We start from the raw sequence: 6527 nt of genomic DNA on the forward strand, positions 1-6527 counted from the left end.
GGGTTTGAGGGTGAGGTGTGGCTGGAGCCCTTGGAGCAGTGGTGGACACCAGGGGAGTGCTAGGCAGGGAACAGGCATGTGAAGGGGGGGACCTGTCCCCCACCATCTACCAGCAAACCTGTTGTTGTCCCCAGATGATCTGGAAGGGTAGGGGGAGACCCAGAGCTGCTCCTGCCCTGTTCTAGCTATGACCTGGGGAGCTGCTGTGGAAAAAACTGGGATCATCCAGAGACAGGGGATGCAAGTAGTTTCCTCCTTCCAGCTCCATGCTGCCCCCCTGCCTCCTCACCTTCCTCAGTGCTCCCCGCTGGACAAGAGCAGGCGGTGGCAGCAGGAACCTATGCATTGCTGTTCCTGTCCCCAGCTGAGCCTGGCTTCCCACACAACCACTCCCTACGTTGCGCGCAACATTGGGGTTTCCCCATGCCTACATCAGCTGGTGACAGCGGCAGCAGCACAGAGGTTCTTTCTTTCAGTGCCTGCTCCCGGCCAGCGGGGAACACCTGTGGGGGCGTGGGCTGGGATGAGGAACCGTCACCAGTGTCCCCTGCTGAGTCTGGCACCCTGCATAGCTGCAGCCCCCTGGGGGCAGCAGAAAGAGTCTCCATTACCACACCTGCCCTGGATCCAACTCTGCTAATATGGTGCTTAGCTTAGGTTGTATCTGCTTCTTTCCAAGGCCTGAAGAAAGGCATCTTGTACCCGGAAGCTTATCTAACATTACTCTTAACTGTAAGATTGGTCCATTAAAAGATACTGCATCACCTTAGAAGTCTTACTTCAAACTATTTAAGGGATACCTCTCAATTCCTGCACGCTATGGCTGGTCTCTTGGAAATTAGTAAGAAAAAAGAAAATGTAAAAAAGAAGCTTTAATCTTTTACTCTGTTTCAAATGATTCTTGAAAGAAAGGCCCATTATAGCACCTTGACCTCTTGGAGAAAAGGGGCTATTTTTAATAATTATCTATAATCCTCTTCTGTTTGTAAAATACAAGGCTCAGCCTCTACTTCTACAACTGCAATTAGAAGTTACAGGAATGCTAAAATGTTTACAGGGTGCACAGGAATGACTTAGGCCATCAAAGCTGGGTTTTTGGTTGCAGCTGTGTTGGTCTAAGGACATAGGCAGGAAAGGTTCTTTGAATAGGTGTGATATCTTTTATTAGATCAGCTGAGTAGTTGGGAAAAAGTTATTAGCAAACTTTTGGGCGACTTCCTATGCCAGAAGAAGTCTGCACCCAAAAACTTGCTAAGAACTTTTTTCCAACTACTCAGTTGGTCTAATAAAAGATATCACATCTACTCAGAGAACCTTGCCTGCCTTAGGCCATCAAATGCACTTGTAAAGGTCTTGTCTAGTCTGTATAGGTTGAACTCCTGATAATGCATCTTATAATTATCAGGGAAGCACTCTCTCTCTCAGGAGAAATTTTGTTTCTGTGCAGTTTTAACTCACAGCCACACAAGTGCTATATTTTACTGTAGAGATTCTGTGCATCTGCCCCACAGCCCCTAGTGTACTTCACTGAAGGAGTGGTTTCTGAGAGAATCCAAAAGGCCATTTTGAAACCTTCTGGGATCCCTTGGGAAATGCAGAAAATACTAAATGTCCATCACTTCCTGCAGAAAACTCCCATAAGACTCCTGATGCCATCACTATGAATTCTTCCCCTGAAGAGAAGACTAAAATGAGCACTGAGCTCTCATTTCCTGCTTCACTGGAAAAATGTCTGCAACATGAGCTGGGGTTGTCTATAGACCAAGGAAAGAAGCTCATAAAATTCATGATGCAATCAATGGTCATCCACTTCACCCAATCTGTATTTATGATTGACCTTCAGCAGGAGAGGCAGTGCTTCTGAATGCAGACCACGAAGGTACAAAGGGTTTGACAAGATGGTTCTGATGGCCTGATTTGAGCTGTGGTGGCTGCATAATCTCTGGATAAGAAAGGAGCTTTCTTGTATTTCTGTCTTGAGCTAGTCCTAAATTTGCAACAACTCATCACAAGGATGAGAACTGTCTTCCCCATGGAAAAGAGTGTGGGAGTTGCTTTCTGTCTCTCCTGGATGGGTAATGGTCAGTTGTGTATCATTTCTGCTTTGGAAAATCCACAATAAGTGCTACTGAAATGCAGTTTTGCTGAGCAATATATAGTATATAGTTGGCTTTACTGAAGGCTTTAAGTAGTTGGGCTTCTCTGGCCCCACAGGCATTCATGGAACTTGGAAACCGAGCGGCACAGTAACAGACAATGGTATAATGAATTACAGTAAATCGTGGACATGTGCTTGGAGTAAGCAGAAAAATGCATGAAACTATGACTCTGACTTTTCATGTTTGGGTGTAGGGACTCTCCACCTACTGAACAACTTTGATGTTGATACTGTTTCTATCCATTATGATTCTCGGTAAACCCAACATATCCAATTTTTCTATGGATAGCAAAACACTTCTCTGAGCAGATTTTATGTAGTCAGGATGTACAGGCTGCAGACTGAAAAATAGGATGAAGATGCCTGTTGACTGTCAGTATTCATGGCAGAGTATAGGGTTCACTAGATCTGCTTGCTTTTAATAACATACTTGAACTTTTAATAATGTACATAAACAAAAAAGGTGCCTAATAAAATGGTGGAGAACAACATGGCCATCTCCTACAGGTTTCTCAGTGGGGGAAGGCTGGAGAGATGGAAACAAACTTGCAAATTTCCTATATTGATTTTTGTTTAGTACCACCTCAGGGGATATTGCTATGAGGCCTGAAGAGGCCGGAAGCCCTGCAGCTGTGGGGAATCCATAGGGAAGAGAGCCATCAGACTGCTGAAGTAGAACTGTGCATATGTTGTTGGTCACAAAATGGGCTTCCCTTTTTCCTTGCCTGTGCTTTGTCTGCAGTCCTAGAGCCCTAAACAGTGACCAAATGGCCTTCTTCGCACAGTCTGCTTCTTAGGACAAATCAATATAGATTTATTGCATCAAAGAATGCATAGTCACAGGAGATGTTTTTCATGTGTGCTCTGTCACGTCCCAGCAAGTCCTTTTTGAACTCTGTGCCAAACCTCACCTGGAACTTCCATTGCTCTTCATACAGCTGGACTAATTCTACCAATTAAGCTGCAAACCTGGGCCCCAGCTAATAAACCTTTTTCCCTTGAAGTGAGACTACCTAAAACATTGATTTGACATCACTGAGGAAAGCTTCCATTTTTAGTTCCTGTCCTCTAATTGGTGTCTCACTGTGTGAACTGGCTTGATAACTAACCTGGTATGTATAGTGCCTTATTGTAAACAGGTAGACTATAAGCAGTCTGCTCAAGCGGATGAGGGAAATCCCTTCCAGAATGAATAAAAGCAACATTTTGTTGTGCAGTATGTTCTTCAAACAAGGGCTCTGATGGTCAGTTTCATGCAAATTGCTTTACTCTGTTATTGTTAAGATTTATTAGCCGGTACAATTTATTGCACTAGCATAAGAAAAGACACAAGGATTTCATTAGCAATTATGGGAATAATAGTAAAAGGGCTTTTCCATTGCAAGTAATTATTTATGAGCTTAAGAATGAAATGGTCTCCTTCTTGGTTCCAGTGCTGCATCCTATGTGGCCATATATGCAGAAAGTGATTTGTTAGGCGATGTAGTGCATACAAGCTCTGACCAAGATGAGAGCTTTATTGTGCTAAGTAATGTCCAAACACGCAGGGTAAGACCCTGTCCAAATTTTTTACAGTCTAATTACAGAGGTGATAATTGATGCTCACTTTATAGATAGTGACCTGGGGCATAAAGAAGTCAAGGGACTCCATTAGTACTATGCAGAACACTTGTAGCGCAGGTGTAAATTAAACTGCCATTTTCTGAATCTCAGTGCTAATGCTATAACCATACTGCTACCTTCAACCAGGCTTAAATATGATACCTAGAATGTTACTGGAGCATATTCTAAAATAATCAATTTGTAGGCAGTTCTATGTAGGAGGAAGGGGTGATCACTAGCAGCTGGCATAGAGTTGTTAAGACTCAGTCATGCCAAAGCAGCTTGATTGCCATCTTTCACTGGTTTAGTGGATATGGAAAATACAGCGGATGTGATATACCTGGACTTCAGCAAGGCTTTTGACTCAAATTTCATAGGACATTCTCAAGTAAAATGGAGAAATGTGGGCTAAACAGAAGTTCTGTTAGGTAGGTACATAATTGGCAGAGTAATTGCAAGCAAAGAGTAACTATATATGAAGCAATATCAGAACGCCAGGAGGTTTCAAACTGATTCCACAAGGGTCTGTTCTGGTTCTGGGGCCATTCAGCATTTTTATTAATGAAAGAAGTTTGCAGGCTACTCAAAACTGGGAAGAATTTCAAACTGGAGGTAGAAGCAGAATTCAAAAGAACCTTGATACACTGGAGAACTGGGCTATAGAAAACAAAATTAAATTCAGTTAATGAAAGGTGATGCACTCAGGGAAGAAGAAGGAAAAAAAGCACAAATACAGATAATTGGGAGATAATTGGTTTGGCAGTAGTGTTGCTGAGAAGCATCTGGAAGTTATGGTGTATCACAGACTAAACATGAGTGAGTAATATAATGCAGTCACAAAGAAAGCAAATCCAATTTTGGGCTGCATTCACAGGGGTATTATATGTAAGACATATGGGATAATAATACCGTTCTTCTCAGAGCTGGTCAGGTCTCAGTTGGAGCATTGTGTGCAGTTCTGGGCTCTGTACTTTAAGAAGGATGCAGTGGCATCAGAGAGGATCTAGCAACAAGCAGCGGGGTTGATAAAGGGTTTGGAATTCAAGCTGTATGAGGAGAGATTGAAAGAACTAGGTATGTTTAGTTTGGAGAAAAAATTGAGATTAAAGGGAGGAGATGATGGCAGTTTTCAAATATTTGAAAAGCGGCCATAAAAAAGAATGAGAAAAACCATTCTGCAAAAGGCAGGGCATGAAGAAATGGGTTTCAGCTGCAGCAAAGCAGACTTACATATCAGGAAAAGCTTCCTAACTGCATAAACTGTAGGACAGTGGAACAAAATACCTTGGAAAGTTATAGACTCTTTTTCACTGGAGGCTTTCAAGAAGAGGCTGGATAGGAACTTGTCTGGGATGGGTTAGAAAGGCTGCATCCCACGTTCGTGCAGGGGGTTGGACTAGGTAACTTCTCAGGTCCCTTCTAGTGGTATGATTATATATGGCTTCTTTCCCAGAATGAAATGTGTATATACAGTATGCTATACCTATGTTAAGTAAAACATTTACTGGAGGACAGCAGCTTATGCTTTCTAGTACCTGAAGGAACACTGAGTGCCAGAGAGAGAGTATCATCATTCTTGGTACAATATAAACAGTGTATAATGCAAGCAGAGTTGATTGAATTTCTATTCCTGTTCATCTCGAAGGATTCTATTTTGTTTTGTTTCCAAGCACTGATTTTATTTTATGCACTTGTGCATGCATGCATACGTGTACGCGTGCGCGTGTGCTCACTTGTGCTCACTCACACACACACACACACACGCATGCACGCACACACGCACGCACGCACACTTTTGTTAATGTCTGGCCACCCCTGGCTAGAAGTGGAGAGAAAGTCTATATGCTAGTTCAGGGGTGTCAAATTTATCTGGCCCTATGGACTGGATGAGTGGTGTGGACCAGTCCATGGGCTGGATGAATGGTGTGGGACTAGTCTATGGGTTGGGTGAATGGTGTGGGGCTAGCCCCACAGGCTAGATCAAGCCCACAGACCCTTGCATGCTGGATCCAGTGCATGTCCTGGTCTGGGATTGTACCACATACAGTGCTGTGAGGGGAGAAGCCAGTCTAGGATGTGGTGCCCACTCCAGCTGGTTGGGGACCCAGCAGGGACAAGGTTGGTATGTATAGTATAATTAGCTACTTAAGTATGCAGGGCGGAGAGGCAAATATGCATCAGCTAATTAAGCATGCCCAGAAACTACAACAGATTGCCAAGAGTTCAAATTCCCCCCCCTTTCAAGGACACAGATAATTGAATTCCAGCTTCTGTAATCAGCATGAGAAAGACTAGGGAGAAGCTGGGGGGAGGTAAGAAACCTTGAGTAGCATTTCTTCCTATCAAGAGAGAAATGCAGGCTGTGCATGTCTAACAATATTCCCCCCTCAAGATGCTTTCTGCTCCCCATTTTTAACTAGTATTCTTAACATCTGCCTTACTATTCACTAGCTACTTTGGGGCCAAAGGAAAAGCTCTCTAAGGCTACCGGCCTCCGGCCTCTTGGAGTCCCCCACAGGCCCAGCAGTTGGTGAGATTGAAGGTATTTGCAATTCTTTCTATCATGTTAATATACAAATTTGCTTCTGGGGGAGCAATTTGGGGAAACGGGGATATAGGGTGGTGGCTAGGGTGATTCAATCTTGCTTTTTTTACTACATAGATAACAACAAGGCATATTAAGATTCCCACTATATTCTCTCTCTCGAGATCAAATACAGCCTAAACTTTTTCTTTGTTATTTCCTTGTCTGATTTTCTGGACTCTG

The sequence above is a fragment of the Crocodylus siamensis genome, chromosome 1, assembly GCF_052110815.1.
Source record: "Crocodylus siamensis isolate JL-2025a chromosome 1, ASM5211081v1, whole genome shotgun sequence".
Lineage (NCBI taxonomy): Eukaryota > Metazoa > Chordata > Crocodylia > Crocodylidae > Crocodylus > Crocodylus siamensis.